Consider the following 20,859-nt stretch of genomic DNA (forward strand, 5'->3'; position numbering starts at 1 on the left):
AAATCCGGTGCTAAAGCCAGCCTCGCTGCGCCCTCCGCGGGTCTCCAGGACTCCAGGGCGGCCGGCGGGCCCACACCTGGGCGCCGGGTGACATTCCCCCTGTCGTGGAGCACCTGCTCGCAGACCCACGGGGATCCTCCCCGGGCTGCCCAGGACCCAGACGGCGCAGGCCGGACCGAAGTTCGCATGCTGGGGTCGGCCGCATCCCCGGGCCGGGAATACCCAGGTGCAGCCCCAGCACCCGCGAAAGGGCCAAAGGGGTAGGGGGTGGCTCGGACTCCCCAAGCCCGGCGGAGACGCCCTCCCCGCCTCTATCCAGCCCTGCAGGCTCCCGAAAGGAAAGTAGAGGGGAGAGGGAGGAAGGGCAGAAGCCTCATCTCTAACCCAACGCCCTTGGAGTGCAGCCGTCAAGGATGGTCCCCTCGGGGGTCCCTGAACCTTCCGGGGATACATCCTAGGACTAGCCCTTAGTCGGGTCACTGATCCCAAAGGGTGGAGCTGTCCCTTTAAGAGGCAGCTGGCTGCTCCTGCCACCACCACCACCACCGCCCCCCCACCCCGACTTCAGGTAGCTATGCCCGCGGAGGGGAGATGGGTATTTCCGCGGACTCTTTCCCGGTCCCTTTAAGGGTGCCTGCGGCACCTCTGTCCGTTCTAGTCCTCAGCGCCAGCCCCCGCGAGGGAGGATGGGGGCGGACGAGTGCGGCGCCTTTAAGGGGCGCAGCCTCCCCGCGGCCCGGGTGGGGGCAGGGAGCGGGCACGGGCCCTTTAAGGCCGGCAGCGGGCACGTCGGGCAGGGCTCCCCGGCGGCCGGGCTGCGCCCCGGGCGGCGGCGGGGGCTTTGAGCCTGCCAGGGTGCTAACGGCCCCGACGGGGTGCCCGCGGCCGCACCGCTGGCTGCGGCCAGCCCGACACTCACCGTGGCTCGCCGGGAGCGCCCGCGCCCGCGCCCCCACTCGGATCCCGCGGCGGCGGCGGCGGTGAGTCCGGCGCGGGTAAACAGGCACCTCCGTCCCTGACCTACTTTCTGCCTTCCCTAAATGTCGCACCACTAACCTACTTTCCGACCAATCCGCTCCCCGCCGGCCCAGGCCCGGCCCCCCGCCCACCAATCGCTGTGCCCAACCCCCCTTCCCCGCCCACCAATGGAGGAGTCGCGGAGCCCGGATACCTGCCTCTTCCCTCCAGCCAATCCTAGAGCCCGAAGAGAGCCGGTCTCGGCGACCGCCCCCGGCCAATCCCCGCGCGGCTTGGCGGCCTGATAGCCAGTTGTGTGGCAGCAAGAGAGGCCGCTGACCAATGGCGAGGCGGCGAGGGCCGGTTTACCTGCTACTTTCCCGCCACCAATCGCTTGGCGCACAGAAGCACACGCCCCAAGGAGAGGACCAATCGATGCGTTTTCCCTGGATTTCCTCGCCCCTGTCCTCTCTCTTTCGCCTGGTCTCCCGTTAGCCTTGGCCACTGCGGGTCCAGACGCCGCACTCTTTGCAGTCGCTTGAGATGTCCTTCTCTAGGTTCCTGACTTGCTTCTGGGTCACGGCTCTCACTCCTCCTCCTTACCCTTTTTTCACTCGGGGTATCCTGACTAAAGAAACATTTCCTCGTTCCCCTACCTCCAACTCCATCTAGGAAACCAGTTTTAGGAACACAGAGTGCCAGATCCTTCCCAAAACATCCTGGTTTGCCAAAGTCCAAACGAGAGAAGAAATACTTGGTATTTCTAGAAGGTTTTTCAATTCAAGTGTTCTTACGTTCTTTTCGTTCGTCCTGACCTCCAAGCATCCGATTGGAGCTGTCTTTCCTGTTCAAAAGAGAAAACTCTAGCCTGGAGCGATTCCAGTGCTTTTCCTTTCAGTGGCCGCACTACTGTGTGGCATACAACTTCCCAGTGGCTCTGTTTCTACCGTAGAAAAGCTGTCCAAGGAGTGAGACGGAAGGAAACAAATACTTGCAGAAAATAAACGTTTCATAACAAGATACAACTTGAGTACTGAGAGGAGGAAGAATCTTATTTTTGCATCTCAAGCACTTAACAGAGGGCCTTTAACACAAAGAGCTCCCTACCCTTTTAGATGTTAAACTCCCTAAATGAAAGGACCTCGTCTTTTTTGTTGTTATACTCACCCCCTCACCTTTAGCACCTAGCTGGGAGTGAGATGGAGGGATAGGGGCAGTGCCTGATTCCTAGCATGTTTGTTGACTGGATATGGGAACAAATTGATCTAATCACTTAGCTCAATCTTGTGACCCAGACTACTCTCCAAGACACTAGATTTCTAGCCTTGTTCATTGAACACAGAAACTGCATTTTAAATATTGTAAAACGGTAGCCTGTCCTCAGTTCACTACCAGGTACATAGTGGTTGTCCAGTACATGCTTGTGGCCTGAATGGTGACCATTTGCAAGGTTAACCAATTTCATCACTAGCTTACTATTCTGAAGTTTACCTGCACGTGGAATTTGATTGCTGTTTACTTTGTCTCTGCCCTGATTTCATGAGGTGACCACACTATGTAAGTGGGATTTTAGCAACGTACTTAACAAGATATTGTGGACAAGATGAGGAACTATAAATCTAGATTCTAATGTAATTAGTTGGATAAGAAACTTGTTAAGTAACCGTTACCTAAAGATGCTGATTAATGAACCCCTGTCTGCCTGAAGGAAGAGCGGAGGTATAGACATTTGTGCAGCATCTACTGTATGCTAAGCACTTTCCCTGTATCCTCCCTCTTAATCCGGACAATCCCACTTTACTAATGAGGAAACTGAAACTCAGAGTTTAACCAGCTGACCCAAGGTCATACAGTAGGTGGATCCATAGAAGCCTGACATTTAAAGCAAGATGGGGTTACAGTGCTGCCCAGGGGTGGTCATTATACATGTAGAGTATCATCTCCAACGAAGGCCTGGCAAATAAAAACCCTCTACATGCCCAGGAGAGGGACCAGGATGTAACAAGGCTGGGAACTCTGTCATAGGAGGAAGGATTAAAGGAAGCAGAAGGTTTTGCCCCAGGGATACAAGATAACTGTCTTCACACATTTGAAGAGCTGTCAAATGGAAGAGAAATTGGACTTAATTTTAAGGACCCCACAAGGTCAAAGGGGGACCTATGGGTGGAAATTCTAGAATGACTCAATTTTCTAACAACTAGAGCTTCTTCTGCCCCAATAAGTTGAGTTTCTTGTCACAGAAAGTGTCCAAGTAAGAACTGGATCCACACATTATTTAATATAATCTTCATATCACATTGGCCCCAGCGATTAATATGCTAGCTCTCCACACTTGCTAGGTAGACAACTTCTATCCAGTAACTTAAACCTCTTTTGTATCCCATATAGGAATAGTAGAAATATTAGTCACTCAGTTGTGTCCAACTCTTTGTGACCCCATGGACTACAGCCCACCAGGCTCCTCTGTCCATGGAATTTTCCAGGCAAGAATACTGGAGTGGGTAGCCATTCCCTTCTCCAGCGGATCTTCCCAACCCAGGGATTAAACCCAGGTCTCCCACATAGCAGGTATTCTTTATCATCTAAACCAGCAGAGAAGCCCCATATCTACTTCACAAGATCATTGTGAGAGATAAGTGAGATAATGGACAGAAAGCCCCTGGCTCAATGCCTGGAACGCAGTAAAGAGTCAATGTGTATTAAATTAAAATTCTATGAAATAGATATTTACTGCATCCATTTTATAGATGGTGAAAACAAAGTAGCACAATCCAAAATAATCCCCCAAACTCTGATTCAATGATCAGATCCACTAGAATTAACTGAAGTTGTTTTTTTTTTTTAATACAAAATCTCAAGCCCCAATCTAGAAGATTCTGTTAAATATCTTTGGGATTGGAGATGTAGTCAAATTTGGGAATGACTGATTTAATGGAGTAAGCACAGGCTCTGAAGTCAAACAGACCTGAGGTCAAATTCCAGTACTGTTGGATTGAATGGAGACGCTAATGACAGGACCAGGAAGTTATGCAGTCTGCTGTCTTTGGAAAGAAGTTGAGAAATCCTGAGATGGACATGTTAAAATTCTTGTGGAAAGCCCAGCAGAAATGTGTTGCTATAAATGGTAGCATGACAACAATATTTACTGCAGGTTTGCAGTGAGTCCAGTACTCTTCTAAGAGCCTTATTGCATTACCTCAATTTTCACAAATTCCTATAAGGCACTTACTTCTATTATTCCCATTTTACAGATGGGGAAACTGAAGATATCAGGCTATTTAGACAGTCTGACTCCAGAGCTCACACTCTTAAGTACTTCAGTAAATTACCTCTTCCTTTTGATGATTCCTTTGGAAAACAAAGAAACTTCATACTTTAGAGACATAAGTTCAAGAGTCACCAATTCAAAGGCGGTGAGCATTTTTTTTTAATTTCCAAATGATTAGGGTTTCATGTAGAAGAAAGGAGAATGCACAGGAGTATGCCTTAGAGATGGGGATGTCATCTCAGACTTAGGGAATGCAAGAAACAGAAGCCTCTCAGTTAACTTAGTCCAAAGAGGGAGATTTCTCTGGAGGAGAAAATGGTAGCTCATAAAATCCTAGAGTAAGAAGCACAGCATATCCTTATAGAGGATTAGAACTAGGATGTAGCAGTTAGGCGTGAAGCAGTTCCCCTTTTCTCCTCTGGGGTCATGTGGCCCCTGGACTGGTCTTTTGCTCTATCTGCCTGATGATTCTCTTTTTCTGTAGCTCTTTACTGCACCCCATTTGTACATGGTCCTTCATGGATGCTCTCAACCCCTGAGAGAGAGAGAGAAAGAAATAGGAGAGATTGTCAAAGTGGGGCATGGGCTGAGCAACAGTCCCCAAAGATGCCTACTGAAGTGAGAGAAGAATCAGAACAGGAGAAAATACAGAGTAATAACAGAAAAAGAAGGAGAAGCAAGAAAGTGAAAAGCTGGATTTGAAAAACTGGAAGAAAATCTCAACAGGTGTAGAAACAAGATAAGGGGAATTTATACTTGAGCAAAAGGTTTTGTTACAACAACAAAGAAATTTGACTGTAAAAAAAGCTGTTTTCCTGAAACTGCTTCTAGAGCCAGATCAATGTAGGATATTGGGAAAATCGAGCATAGAAAAAATCAGTGAAGACAACATGTCACCAGTGAGTACAGATCACTTTTTGAAGACATTTGTCATTTAAGGGGAAATTAGGAAAAGAATCATCTATCACAGCAGCTGATCCAGTTGAGAGTGGTTTATGATGATACGTGTAGGTGCACTTTGATTTTTTTAAACCAAGGTGGACATATCTGGGTGTACAAAAATGGGAACTTGAAACGATCAGGCATTGATGAGTTAACCAGTGTTTATAATAATTTCAGCTAATTTTCTTTAATGACCTTCCTTGACTCTTTTTTGAATAAGATAGCCCTAGCAGCTCAGAATGGGAAAGCAGTAATACCTTATTTGGAATGTGTCCTAGACTGTGTAATTAGGCTTTAGATTAGATCTTGTTTGCAGACATGGCCAAGATTTCAGAGATGTTGGTGATCAGATGTCAAGGGGCTTTTCCATTTGGCTGAGGGGTGTTTGCTAGAGGGAGCTAAAGCACCAGTAACCATACTGCTTCTCCAACAGAAGCCCTGAAGAACAAATAGACACTGTCTTTATAAAACTGGCATAGGTTTTGCCCTGCTTTGCTAAAGTGAGCATCACTAAAATTAGTGCTCCAAATTAAAAAAAAGAAAAAGAAAGTTTCTAGTTAGTAAAGCAACGTGAAGTGTTAAGTCAAGCCTTTTAAGTAGTACATTAACTTAAACGAGATTACAATATGCTTTTGAGAAAGAAAAGAGGGGATAGATTGGGAGGAATTTGACTTAACACATTATCAAAGCACACTGCAAAGTGTGCCGATTAGAGTAACCTGGAATTGGTTTAGAAACAAACCAAGAAGTGAATGAAAAGGCATCCAGAAGTAGACCCAATGGACGTGAAAACTGAGTATAATTTAAAGGTGACTTTTAAATTATCAGGAAAAAAAGATGGATTTTTCAATAAATGCTATTAAAACAACTAGCTAGCCATGTTGAAACACATAAAGCTTGTTCTCTACCCTAATCTTTACAACAAAATATAACCAACCATTATTTAGGATTTGAATGTAAGAAGTGAAATCTATTAAAAAACATTAGAAGAAAATGTGAGTAAAATTTTTAAACTTGAAAGGCCTTTCTAAGCTTTACACAAAATTCAGAGACCATAAAAATAAAGGCTGATTATATAAATGTATGTGCACACCTGTAGACCCCCATACACACCCACATACATCATGGGCAAAAGAAATGGGACAACCAGCAAACAAGCCAAGAACACACTATTAAGAATACATCAGGATTTCCCTGGTGGCATGGTGGATAAGAATCTGCCAATGCAGGCGACATGGGTTCGATCCCCGGCCTGGGAAGCTTCCACATGCTGAGGAGCAACTAAGCCCATGCACCACAACTACTGAGCCTACATTTTAGAGCCCACGGGTTACATCTACTGAGTCTGTGTGCCGAAATCACTGAAGCCCAAGTGCCTAGAGCCTGTGTTCCACAGCAAGAGCAGCCACAGCGATGAGAAGCCCATACACCACAACTAGAAAGCAGCCCCTGATTGCTGGGAACTACAGAGAGCCCGCACAAAGCAACAAGACTCAGCGTGGCCAACAGCAAATAAATAAATAGTGCACCGTACATATTCCAGTTAAAAGGTCAGAAGTTAGGACAGTGAGTCGTAAGTGATACTTCTGGGGGTATTATTTAAACCTGTCATTTGTAATAGAAAAAATACTCTTTTTAAAGCATTATTGCTTATAAAGCTGTCATTTTTTTTGGCTCACCCTCTCTTTTTGTTTCTTTAAAAGTCAGTAATCTCCTTAGAATGTGTGTATGTGTATAACTGAATCACTTTGCTATACAGTGGAGATTGGCTCAACGTTGTAAATCAACTATACTTCAATGAAAAAAATGTGGGAAAAAAAATAATCACCAAGCACTATCCCAGGCAACAAAGCCTATTTGGATTCTATGCAGTAACTTTGGGTCCTTTACTCCATTCATAGGAAAGCTACTGATTCTAAACCTGCCTAAGGAAAAGTTTGATTTTGCACACAGATGTGTGTGCATTAAATGAATGATTGCCACTCAAATCTTTCCTTTCTCTTTACAATTAAAAAACAAAGAAAGAAACAAGAACAAAGAAAAAGAATATCCATTGCTTTTCTCCCCCTGATTATAAAACTAATACGTTTTTGTGACAAAAAAATTAATAAACATTAAGAAGAAAAAAATGTATAATCTCACTAAGCATATATAACCCCCATTAAAATATTGATGTATTTTCCTTGTTGAGTTTTCTTTATAACTATGTTATGTTATAATCTAACTTTTATCACACTGAAATTTTGTTTGGTATCCTTCTTTTTAAAATTAACCTGTTGTGGGACTTCCCTGGCAGTCCAGTGGTTAAGACTCGCACTTCCAATGTAGGGGGCGCTGGTTCCATCCCTGGTCAGGGAACTAAGATCCCACAAGCCTCATGGTGCGGCCAAAAACATTAAAAAATAAAAGGAACCTATTGTGAACATTCAGCCATGTCATTAAGCCTTATTCTACAACATGACACCTAATGGCTACGGGCTATTTCATGGTATGGAGTCACCATACACCAACAGGCAAAACCGTCACATTGTCCCCAATTTCTTCTATTATTAATAGTTTTTGTAGAGTATAGGTTTATGGAATGGGCCCACAGCTTCCCTACCCTACATCATTACCCCACGGGGTTCAAAGAATCAGTTGGTATAGACAATGAGCACCACATATATTTTCTTGTCAGGTTTTGGGTTTTTTTTTTCCCCTCCTGTGACTATTTCTCTCTCTGTCATAAGTCTTATGTTAAAGATACAAGAAAATTTATATACAGTCCAATTAAAACAAAACAGGAAATGATGATAGCTTGATAAGAAGTCTTTGGAAAATTTATTACCCCAATCCTATGTTTCAAAGGGCACTCCAGCTATCAAAAGGATTGATTGACAATAAAACATACTGTAAATAAAGATATTCAAATCTTGAATATCAATAGAGTCATTTAGTTTCAGTTGTATTATTATTTTTGCCCCCATGCTGAGTCTTTTTCTTTATCTGCTGCCAAATCGTTTCTTTGTGCATTTGTACATCTGCCAGAGGGAGGCAAGGAAATATGGAAATAAAAATGATGTTATTTCTTAGACTTTGAGAGATTGGCAAAACAAGGTTGTACACTGACTTCTCTGCTTGTAAATTTCCCTCACTCTCGGTGCCTCTGTTCATGCTAAGCTGGCTCATGCCTGCTGCTCCAGTTTGAAGGTCACTTCCTCGGGAAAGCCTTCTCTGACCTCCAAGGAATAAAAAGCACCCCCTGTGCTTCCTCTCTCAAAACATTAGTGCACTTGTGATGTCTTGTCTTCCCATAAACTCTGTGAGGCAGATACCACACCTCTGTGGTTCTCTCCTATCTCCCACAGTTATCAAAATAGTACCTTCACAAAATTAAATATTGTTTGGATGAGTAAATAAAAAACAATGAAGAGACGTGAAAGAGTACTGCTCTTCCTCCACGGGTATACAACACCTCCTCCCACAGAAACACGTGGGATTCAATTGTTCCCTTCAATTCCTCCCTCATCCAAAAACTCCCCAGACCACCCTCCTCATTTCTCCCAATCTCATCACTTTCCAGGCCTCTTCCCTTCTTGGCTTTTCTTCAAATACTTTTTACTATCTGACGTTTTGTTATGTATTCATTTATATATTGCATGCTACCTCAATGATATGTGAGAGAAGGGGTATTTTTACTGCTGTGGCTCCCACACTTAAAAGAAACTCTAGCATATAGTAGGTGTATAAATATCAGTTGAATGAGTGAATGAATGAATGAGATTCCAGAGAGCAGAGCAATCGGGCCGTTTTGCTTTTAGCGTGGTTATATCAGACTTCAGCAAAATCCACTGCATTATAAACAAATAAATTATCTTTAATTTTCCCTTTAATCATTTGCGTTGTTCCTATTATTTGTCATTTTCAGATGTGCCACTATCAAATTTTTATGGTTTATTACCTAAGAGTGAGTTGACAATATGTTCTCATAAAGTATTTCATTGGATATAAATAGAAACAAACAACAAGCTTTTCCAAAAGCTATAGTAGAAACAGGTTTTTTTAGGGGAGGGGTTTGCTTTGGAGTTTTATGGTCAGAGAGTCTGACAATAAGGAGTAAGAAGTTTGATTCACCTTTGAGAAAAATAATTTGTTTTATCAACTGGTTATGATATTATGTCATCCTTTAATATGTTAAATAAAATATTAGAGCAGAACTATACAGAAAAAGTCAAAGAAAAATATAAAATAATGCCACATCCAAAATAAAACCCCATCATATAGAGTGAATAAAAGTTAGTAAAGTTATGTATACATATGGACAAAGTTGTAAATATTCATAGAGATAAATCTAATTTTATTGCAGAGGCTATGGGTAAATTTTCTGCAAAGTTGTTTATAATAATCAAAATAATTTTAATATGAAACTAGGAGAGCCAAATGCCCCAGAACACTTTATGTGTTCTCTGGCACCACTTCATGTTATTCTGGTTTTGTCTCCTTAGTTAAAGTCACCAGTTATCCACCTTCAAATTGGACAGCCTTTGAGATAACTTGCCGTACTGGGCTGGGATCCCTGGAAAATTCCAAGGTGCTCTGCTCCTTGGCCTTGAAACCCCTTTTTGTCTCAACATAAATTAGCTGAGAAATACCAAGAGCCGCGTTGTGAATTTCTAGTTCCAAGATGAATTCAAAACAACTTAAACAGTGTACTAGTAGTGCTTAGTGCTGTTTTTATTTTCAGATATTCTCCAACTTAAAGCCCTGCTTCTGGGGAAGACACTTTGCTGCCCAAGAACATTCGGAGCTAAGGAACCACCACAGTGTAATAACAGAACCCCGTATCCCACACCATGTCACTGCCTTAACTGGGGGTCCCAGTATGGACCCAGATGAGGGAAGTATATTTTTTTCTCACTGACTTCCTGCTTCTTGGGAACAGCAGGTTTGAGAAAATGAAGGTGATTAGGTGACTAGATTGCTAGGTGTTCTCATATGATCCCTGCCTCTTTTACTCCTCTATCCTTTTCTCCCGTCACAGAATGCCATATTGGCACCTTGGATGGTTGGCCTCAAATCCTGGTTCATTACAGTGTTTATGAGTTAACCTTTCCAAGTAGGTGAGGCTTAAATAGTTGGCAACCTCCCCCTTTTTTTTCTTTCCACCTACCAAATGGAAATTCAGTGTTAAAATAAAAACTTCAAAGTCTTCCTCCCAATAAAGCTTTAATGTAAGAAAAAGTAGACTTTCATTTTATTGTAGACAGGAAAGTAGTATTTATTGGTGGATGGGAGTAAGCAGGGGATGGCATTAAGGCTTTTATGAATGCAGGGCACAACTGGGGATGTATTTGACCCTACAGCTCTCCATCTGGCATAAGCTACTTTTCTGCCCCCAAGTTTTCAAATTCATCCACGTTAAACTTAGTAAAACCACACTTCTTGGAAATGTGGATTTCTGGCAGCCAGGGAACTTGAACTTGGCCTGCACAGGGCCTCAGTCACCTGCTCCTTGTTCTGCAACTTGGTGCCAATGGACATTACGACTCTGCCAATGTGGACCCTGGCCACTGTGCCCTGGGGCTTTCCAAATGTACTGCGCATATCTGTCTGGAGCCTAGACTAGGGACAGCATGCCAGACATGAATATCCACTGGAAAGGGCTGTCTCCAAGGTTCCTTAGGGCAACTCATACAAGCAATAGGCTGCTTGCATTACACTATTGCATACACACTACATACTGTCTGCAGCCATTGCATACCAGGCCCCCATGGGGTAAAGAGGCAACCTACCTTTTAAAATCACATTCCCACCAGCATCCCTGCCTAGTCCTAGGAACTAAGGATATATCTAATAAACAACAATTTTGCTATACTAGAAAAAAAGAATATGTTAAGACTTTCAGTCTACTTAATACTTCAGACCAGGTTTTGGGCATCCAGCTGTCTTCATTTGCAAGGCATGACATATTTTCATATTCCACAAATGGGGCTATTGAACAATGATGAATGAATGAAATACAATGCAACTATTTTTAGTATAATAATTGTAATTAAAAGGCAGTGGAATGATAATCTTGCCCAAGCATGTCTGAGATCTCCTTTCCATTTTCTCAAAACAATACTTTCCAGGTCTGACTGCAGAGACTTGTTGCTTGTTTCTCTTCTGGTGAAGAATAGGTAACACGACATTCTTTCTAAACCAAGCGAAATTGTGGTTTTTGGCTAGACACAATCCTCTTTTCTCCGTTTCTCCATTTGCACATTCTGGGGGATTAAATTTTCTTTCCATACATAGTGATAAATTACCATAAGCCAAATTAGTTTCTTAGGAAAGTAACCCTATTATCTACCTATAGCTTTTTTTCCTTAGCTTGAGATGATTTGTTTTGATTATTTAAGAAGCAGAAAGCACACATAATAATAATAACACTTCCATAGTGGGTATCATATGCCAAGTGTTATTCTAAACACTTTCTGTATAGTGACTCAACCCAACACATTCCACAAAACAACTCTAGAGGTGACATTTTAAACAATTTTATTTATTTGGCTGTGTCAGATCTTCATTGCATCACGCAGGATTTTTCCTTGTGGGCAGGGATTCTCTATTTGCTGCACATGGGCTCTCTAGTTGTGGCACCCGGGCTCAGCATGTAGGCATGTGGAATTTTACTTCCCAACCAGGGATAGGAACCCACATCCCTTGCATTGCAAATTCCTCACCACTGGGCCACCAGGGAAGTCCCTTTTTCTCATTTTATAAAATCAGGAAATTGATGCATGGAGAGTTAAGTCCTAGGTTTCCTGCAGGTCAATAGTGGAGCCAGAACACAAAACTGGTATTTGGCTTGAGAATCTCTGCTCCCAATCCATGTGCTGTCCTCACAGCAGCAACCCAGGAATCTGAGCATTATCCTCATTTTATGGGTGAGGCCACTGAGGCCAGGATGGGTGAAGTTACTTGCCCAACATTGCAAAACTGGTAAGCAGCTGACCTAGGATTCAACCTGGGCTCAAGCCTCTTTGGTTCCAATGTCTGTGTTCTTTCCATCCCTTGAATTGCACTACCTAGGCTGCAGTCCATGGGGTCATGAAGAGTCAGACACGACTGAGCAACTTCATTTTCACTTTTCACTTTCATGCATTGGAGAAGGAACTGGCAACCCACTCCAGTGTTCTTGCCTGGGGAATCCCAGGGACGGGGGAGCCTGGTGGGCTGCTGTCTATGGGGTCACAGAGTTGGACACGACTGAAGCAGCTTAGCAGCAGCAGTACCTTTTGGGCTTTCCTGCTGGCTCAGACACTAAAGAATCTGCCTACAATATAGGAGACCTGGGTTTGATCCCTGGGTCAGGGAAGATCTCCTGGAGAAGGGCACAGCAGCCCACTCCAGTATTCTTGCCTGGAGAATTCTGTGGACAGAGGAGGCTGGTGGGCTATAGTCCATAGGGTCACAAAGAGTTGGACACAACTGAGTGAATAACACTTCACTTTCACAGTGCTTTTTATTCCTACTGTCCTTTTAAGTATATCTGGCTTAACTAGATTTGTGTGGACTAGGGTGAAAATCTAGCCATTGTAAAGAACTTTTTCCCTATTAGAAAGTAATTTCAGACTTCCAAAAGCTCACCTTATAATTGACTACCTGAATTCATTACATCTGAAAATTATGGATTGAGATTAGGAAATAAAATTCTAAAACATTAGGTGCCACACGCAGTCTTTTGAAAAGTTAGACAAACATTCCATTTTGTTTCTTAATCTACAAAGGGTCTATCAAGTTGGTTGCACAAGAAAAATACATTTTCTCTAAAACAAAACAATGAATAGAAAAACAAAAAATATATAAGTAGTACTTTTTTTTCTTGATTAGTTACTATTATGCTTCTAGATTGCTTATTCTCTGCAAAGCAAGCAATAAGAGGCCATTAACTGCAAAGCAAAAAGTTCTCTCTTTTTAAGCTTCCCTCTCCAAGTTCCTATTTGCAAAAAAGTCCTTGGTGCACATTCAAACACACTGAGGGGAGTACAGTAGATGAGCTTGCCTGAATCTTAAGATAAAAGCTCCCTGGAAAAAAGGAGTCAAAACTGACTGTCATAGAACCCCCATCATTTATATTTTCTTGTAAATATGAAGACCCAAAGGGCCTAATGTATGTTTTTATTTCTATTTCAGCAAATTTTAAGCTGAAGTGTGACTTCCATGTTCAGCATTTATTAGGCTTTTGCTGTGCTTTGAAATTTGCTGTCATCTGTTTCCTGTGTATTATTGTTTTTGAGACCGGCTCAGCCAATGAGTCCTGCTGCTTGCTCTCTCCTGCCTTGGTATGCAGAACCTGATTTATTGAACAGTATTCTTCTTCTCACAAGGTGCAGCCCATTTTTAAATATTTATCCTTTAAAGCAGCAACAACTTGTTTGAAAGAATAGGCTTGGGAATCCATTGGTAAAGGAAATGTCCTTGGAAGGAAATACTAAAATGCGTTATGTGTATATTTGAACATTTGCTTCACAGAACGTAGAGGAAAAAATTGTAGGACTTTAAATTTAAGAATTCCTGGTATTTTGTGTTAAAATCATTTTGAATTTGGTAGATATATCATGTGTGCATGCTTAGCCATGTCCGACTCTTTGTCGACCCTATGCACACTATAGCCTGCCAGGCTCCTCTGTCCATGGAATTTTCCAGGCAAGAATACTGGAGTGGGTAGCCATTTTCTTCTCTAGGGGATTTTCCCAACCCAGGGATCGACGCTGCATCTCCTAACTGGACTTGTCAAATGGTTTTTCCTTAGTCTTCAGTCTCCTGGACTTGAGAGTAACACAAATGGACAGAGTTTAATGTTAGAAAAATAATTATCACAGTTAATTTGACATATATTAAGTGATAAGTAAAACAGTATTTTGCTGCTTAGTAATTGGAAATAAATAGAGATTTTAAGCAAATATTGTAAATGACTTTAATTGACAGTGGTAGTTTTACCCAGATCAATCAAGTTTGATTTTTCAATTGTTCTTTTTGCTTTATTTTATCAAATACTGAATTTTATTTTATTTAATATTTTCTATGTGCAAACACCATGCTAAACATTTTATGCATATTATTTCACTTAATCCTCACATGCTAACATTATTGCCTTTATTTTACCAGTGTTAAAACAGAGACTCGGAATGATCGATTTATCCCAGATGATGTGGCTAATGATGGAGCAAAGATCTGAGCCCATCTTTGTGAGACATGAGAGTACCTGCTCCCAGTTCTCAGTATCTACACACAATATTAATTGTGATAGTTTTTTTCCTGGCACCACATTCATTTTAATAACTCTTTTAAACACATCCATTTATCCAGTTGGTCTGGCAGACAATAAATATTTAAGTGTTAAGTGAGATACCAAAACAAGACACAGTCCCACCTATCTAGGAATTTATGGTCTTGTAGGGAATATGGGTCAATAAAAAATTCATAGTCCTATAAGACAGTTACCATAATAGAGAGATGGATTAAGTGCTATGAGAGTGAGGAATGGCCAAAATCTGCCTGGGGAAATGAGAAAGCTGTCAGAAAACAGCCTTGATTTGAAGATCGATTTGAAGGACACGGAGAGGTTTGTGGGCAGAGAAGAGGTGGACTGGGGTCCAAGGCAGCTTGGCTCCAAAAGCTGGGAGCTGTGTTTTCCATGCTTTCAGATTCTTCTGGAATGTGTGCACTTACCTGGAATACTAGCCAGCTTGTTCATCAAGGAGAACAACATATCTTAGGGATAAGAGGTATCCAGTTCTTCTGGCTTAATGCTCTATTAATCCTCTGTTTTCCTTCCTCTCTAATATCTTATTCCAGTGGTTCTCAAAGAGGCTTGTTATGCCACCAGCAGCAGCAGCATCACCTGGGAACTTGATTGAAATGTAAATTCCTAGACTCCACTCCAGGTTTATGGAATCAGAACCTCTGCAAGTGGAGCCCAACAGGGCTTTTCTTTTTTTAACTTTTTATTTTATATTGGAGTATAGCCGATTAATAATGTTTATAGTGATATAGTGAAGTTGCTCAGTCGTGTCCGACTCTTTGCGACCCCATGGACTGTAGCCTACCAGGCTCCTCTGTCTATGGGATTTTCCAGGCAGTAGTCCTGGAGTGGATTGCCATTTCCTTCTCCAGGGGATCTTCCCAACCCAGGGATCGAACCCAGGTCTCCCGCATTGTAGACAGACGCTTTACCATCTGAGCCACCAGGGAAGTCTTAACAATGTTTAGATTGTTTCAGATGCACAGCAGCGACTCAGCCATCCAAACCCTTATATCCATTCTCCCCCAAGCTCTCCTGCCATCAGTGGTTTAATGAGCCCTCCAGGTGATTCTCATAGGTGCTGCAGTTTTATATGTCTTCCCCTCTGTGTGTACTTTAGCACAGTAAAGCTGATTTCCCTAACAAACTCTGAAGTGTGGTGCCTCTGTTTTGTTCACCCCTGTACATCCATCACCCAGGCCAGCGCTGAAACCATAGTAGATATTCAATAAATGTTTGTGGAAAAAATGGATGAATAATTTAAAAATGAATCCCACAACTCCCAATGTCCTTAGAAGAGCTAACTTAATTGTACCACAATCTCAACGTCTGGTGAGAATGAGCAAGGGCAGAAAATGAGAGGCCTTGGGAAGGAAAGAGAATTCACATCTGCCCAGGGAGGGACTTTTTCAGCTGTTCTCTAATATCCTCACAACAACCCTGGGAGGCAGGTGTCGTCCTCACCCAAAAGATGAGAAAGCTGTGGCTCAGAGAGGAACTGTTCCCAGAGTCACAGATGCTGGTGGTGACACAAACCCAGGGTCCTCTTGTTCCAGAGACCTTACCCTTGTGTTCTCTCTGTGGCACCTCTAATGACCACTAGCAACCCGTGAGGGGACAAATGGAAACAGAAAGCCCCGAAGGGAAAGACAAACTTCATTAACCACAATATTGCTGGTCATCATCACTGTCACCTCCACATTGTTCAAGCCACAGAGCTAAGCAGAGTCTTTCCCTATCAGCAGTGTGTTCTTAGACACGTTATACTGTAGTTGGTCTCTTCTTCAGAAGCCTTCTCACCCTTGGCCCTGATGTCACACCCTGGAGACATCAATTTGCTGATCTGTCCACATCTGGGCTGGCTGAGATTTCCCAGGCTGGGTCAAATTAGGCTTCTGGCGCCACTCCTGATGCTGCTTTTCATGAATTCCTTTACATTTCAGTTTTGCAATCACATTACCCCTGGAACCTAAAGATTTGGGTTCCCAGAAGTGGTGTCTCTTGTTTTCTTCCTTCTCTACCCTTCAAAGGTTTCTTCCATTCTGTGAGATTTGCTGATATTTTCATGACTCTCCAACTGGCAACTCCAGCCAGGGCCCCGAGTCTCACTATAACATCCATCTACCTGCTGGATGTTTCACTTAGGTATCCTGCCTTCAGTTTAAATGCACCATATTTGACCCTAACCCTGAACTTGTCAATTTATCCTCCAACTTTAATCTCTCTCCCGAATTATTACTGTTTTTGCCATAGGCACCACCTTCTCCCAGTCATCAGGCTTTTAAAACCTACCCATTTGAGTTCTTAGCCTTTCCCTTCCATTATGGTTTCTTCTCCATCTCTCTTCCTTCCTTCTTCTCCCTTTCTTCCCTCCTCCCCTTTCTCTCCTATACCTCTTTCCACAAATATCTATCAAGTACTTACAATGTGCTAACCCAAGCGTTGTCTTTGCCTTTCTGAAGCCTACATTCCAGAAAAGAGAAAAAACCAACAAGCAAGAAAATAAACACTGTAGTTTGTGATATGTACAATGAAATAAATACACAGGAGGCTAGGTAGAGAACAGGGGGAAGAGTGTCCAGGAAGAGTCTCTTTCGTTTAAGCTGAGACCTTGAGGAACAGTGAACAGGGAGGCTGGGTAAGGCCACTGCTGATGCAAGGCCCTGTTGGGAGCCAGAGCTTAATGAACTGGCGGGAGAGTGGAGGAGCCAGGACAGTGGGTGGGGGCAGGTCATGGGGGAGCAAGAGAATAAGAAGGAGTATGACTTCATTCAAAGGGAGCCTTCAGAGAGATTCACAAGCCAAGTGGCCTAATCTAACTTACACTTAGAGGAAGTGTGGAATGGGTTGCAGTCTTTTGAGCTGCTCTCTGGAGGAAAGAGTTGGAGAAATACAGAAACCTGGGAACTGACTTTTATTTTTCACTGTCTTCCGAATAGAATGCCATTCTAATTAGGACTGATACTCTCCCTTCCATCAAAAGGATGAGAGTTACGTTCTGCACCACTCAATAGTTATGTTTCAGAGAGAGAGGTTCTTGGGCATTGATAATAGGCCACATCAGCAACAATAATAGAAAAGCTTACTGAATGTTACCATGTGCCTGTGATATGAATATTTACACACATGTTTTAATGTTTAATGCTATAAGGAGTATATGATTATCTTCATTTCACAGATAAGGACAGAGAGGTTAATTAATTTTCCCAAAGTCACACAGCTGCCAAGGCAAAAAAGAATAAAGAGACCATTTCCAAATAAACATGGTCAGTCTTTGTTTGTTTCTTGCTGTTTTCCACACTCACTGTAGAAAATTCAAATTGTACAAAACTATCAAAATACAAAGTTGCTGCTGCTGCGTAGTCGCTTCGGTCGTGTCCGACTCTGTGTGACCCCATGGATGGCAGCCCACCAGGCTCCCCCGTCCCTGGAATTCTCCAGGCAAGAACACTGGAGTGGGTTGCCAGTTCCTCCTCCAATGCATGAAAGTGAAAAGTGAAAGTGAAGTTGCTCAGACATGTCTGATTCTTCGAGACCCCATGGACTGCAGCCTTCCAGGCTCCTCTGTCCATGGGATTTTCCAAGCAAGAGTACTGGAGTGGGGTGCCATTGCCTTCTCCGAATACAAAGTTAGGGTTCCCTATAATCCAGCCTCTAAGGTATGAGGTGGGTCTATCACCAAGGTTTTGCCCCAGCAGTGCTAATCCTTTATGTTGGCAATGCTGAGAAGCTCTCCAATATAAACCCCAGGTCTTCGGAAGTGGCTCTTTCTCTCTCAAGCTGGTTTAGAAACCAAGGGACATAGATCCACTTTCTTACCATCTCTGCTGCAGGAAGTGGACGCCAAACTGTTCTGGTTCCAGAAGGAACCACACCCATTTGGGGTGAAAGAACTTCAGCGAGTTTACATCACTGCTTAGAAGGACAGGCCAAAAACAGCAGAGGAGGACAATGAGCGATTCCCTACACCAAAACCCAACAAGAAGAATTCAGAGGTGAAATCGAGTTGTTTACTTCTCCACATTTTCACGTCTCATTAAGAGAGATCATTTAGGTTTCCTTTGTAACAACAACTATAACTTCAGCAGGAAAATTAATCACAACAAAATGATATTCTGGTGTCATTTATAATTCCAGTAAAAGCCTGGAGGTGTTCACATTTCTAAACCCTACGGAATAAAAGGCGGTTTTCCAAGCAGGGGTAGGCCACACTAATTGTTGAAGAGGAAAAGTAATTAGCATCCTATGTGAATTATCTTGTCTTTTTTTAGGACCGGAAATCAAATGGGAAGGGTTCCCTCCTGTTCCAAGTGAGTTCCAGAAGAATTACTCATGCTCCTTAACCTATGAGTCACACAGGAGTCTAGGAGAGCGTTTCCAAAACAGGCCGACAATAAGATAAACAGAGCAATTGATATGTGACAGTCTGGAGGGGCAGGACTGCAACTGACCAAAGCAAGTGAGAGTCCAGAGCAAGAGGACAGTCAGCCTAGGATGCCTGAGCTTCCCTGGAGAATCTGTGGACAACCAGACCTCGGCGAACCAACTCAGAGCATTTCCTGAAAATGAACATCCACCCAGAGGTTTGCTTTTGGATCCTTTTTTCAATTTCATTGACTCAGTATCATGGAATTATAGCATCTTTCCCCCTACATGACTCCAGGGGCTGACTGCCACCGCGCTGCACTGCTGGCTCTCCAAAGGCTTTGGCTATCAGTGCGTTTTGACATCTCACAGCACAAGACATTAATCATTTTGGGACTCTGGGCCTGTTCCCAGTGTCCGTATTTGCCATTGTTGATCTGCAGCCAGAAAAATAACTCCTAAATGACAAAGGCTTTCCCAAATTGAAATATAGAGTCATCGCGAAAGCTCCGCTTAGGAAATAACCAGCATCATGCTGGACCGTCTCTTGGGCACATAAAGGATGAGCTTCCTCTCCGCTCCCTCTAGGAAGCAGTCCGAAGCCAGGCCTCAGCTCTGTCTGAGCCTGTCAAGGGCCTGCAGGCCTCTCCTCTGCAGGGGTGCAGCGGTGTGCTCTGAGCCTCCCGAGCCTCCCGAGGATGCTGCCCCACCTGCTTGTTTCCTGCCATCCCCAGGGAAAATGGCTGGGTGGGGCTACATGGTCCACCCGACCAGGGAGGAAGAGCTAGGACTGGCCGATGCTTTTCTCCATCCCCTGTTAAAACCATGGGTGTACAGAGGTCAGGCTGGGGTGAGGGTGGGGTGTCTGTCCTCCACACAGTCAGAGTGATATCTAAACACTGCTCTGATCATTTCTCTCCTCCTCAAAATCGTTGAGGTCTTCCACCCTGTCCCTCCACCTACAGGAGAAATTCTAAAGCTCTTCGTAGGCCATTCAAGGCCCTTCATTCCTTGATTCTCTGCCTAACTTTCAGCTTCATCACCAGCCACTCCCTGACCTTCTCACCACAACTGCCTGCTAGTTATTTCCTGAAAATACTGTGTACTCTCAGCTCTGCTTTCTTTATTCACGCTGCTCCTTCTATGTGGAATGAGATTCCCCTACTTCTGCCCAGCCCCCAACATCACCTCTTATTGCTGGAGGCTCCTAGTCCTACCCTTCACTGAGTGCTTTGCCCCCTGATGTGTGTTTCCATTGCACCACAGACAGGCTCTCTTCTAACAGTTACTATCTGCATGAGATTGTCCTGTGGGTCAGTCTTTCCCACTTGTCTGTGAGCTCCCTGAGGACAGGCACTGTGTTTGCTCTGAGACTCTTAAAAATCAACAATGTTTAATTGAATGAGAGTTTTGCATATCAATTATTGTACTCTTTGCTATTCAGATAATAGCCAGAAGTTTAAAAATGCTATACCCCAGCTCCATGCTCTCCTTCCTTGAAGCTTTTTGCAATTTCAATCTGACTTTCAGTAACAATTGGCTTGCATAATGAAACTTATAGTAATCAATTTCAAAGAGTAATGGTTTCAGAGAGCACTGATTTCTGTGTTTAATTGTTTAAAATAGAGACAGATAGCATACTTATATTCCAAACTTCTCACTCTCTCTCTCTCCGTCTGTCTTTGTCTCACACACATACCACAAATATAGAAATTCCTATTGATATGTGAATAAAGGTTACAGGGACTTCCCCGGTGGTCCAGTGGTTAAGAATCTGCCTGCCAATGCAGGGGACATGGTGTCGATTCCTGGTCTGGGAAGATCCCACATGTCACGGGGTAACTAAGCCTGTGTGCCACAACTACTGTGCCCGAATGCCTAGAACCCGTACTCTGCAACAAGAGAAGCCATTCCAATGAGAAGCCCGAGCACCACAAGGAGCAGAAGCCCTTGCTCACCACAACTCGAGAAAGCCTGAGTGCAGCAATGGAGACCCAGTGCAGCCAAAAATAAATTAATTAATTTAATTAAATGGGGGGGAAGCTTATAGTACAAAACT

General features: G+C 43.3%; 1 protein-coding gene and 1 pseudogene across 6 annotated transcripts in view; both read right to left on the reverse strand.

Moving 5' to 3' along the window:
* ARNTL (aryl hydrocarbon receptor nuclear translocator like) overlaps positions 1 to 1,060 on the reverse strand; it is a 107,978-nt gene extending 106,918 nt beyond the window's left edge. For 4 of the 6 annotated variants that reach the window (XM_005215988.4, XM_059874771.1, XM_010812470.4 and 1 more), the window contains exon 1: positions 920 to 1,038. The gene's annotated coding sequence lies outside the window, so the exon portion shown is untranslated. Of the gene's footprint in view, positions 1 to 919 lie in introns of all 6 variants that reach the window. The other 2 variants (NR_110397.1, NM_001191170.1) reach the window with 2 other exon arrangements.
* Positions 1,061 to 10,807: 9,747 nt separating this feature from the next.
* On the reverse strand, positions 10,808 to 10,953 carry LOC112441713 (uncharacterized; annotated as a pseudogene).
* Between the last annotated feature and the right edge of the window lie 9,906 nt (positions 10,954 to 20,859).

Source organism: Bos taurus, chromosome 15, assembly GCF_002263795.3.
Source record: "Bos taurus isolate L1 Dominette 01449 registration number 42190680 breed Hereford chromosome 15, ARS-UCD2.0, whole genome shotgun sequence".
NCBI classification, from domain to species: Eukaryota; Metazoa; Chordata; class Mammalia; order Artiodactyla; family Bovidae; genus Bos; species Bos taurus.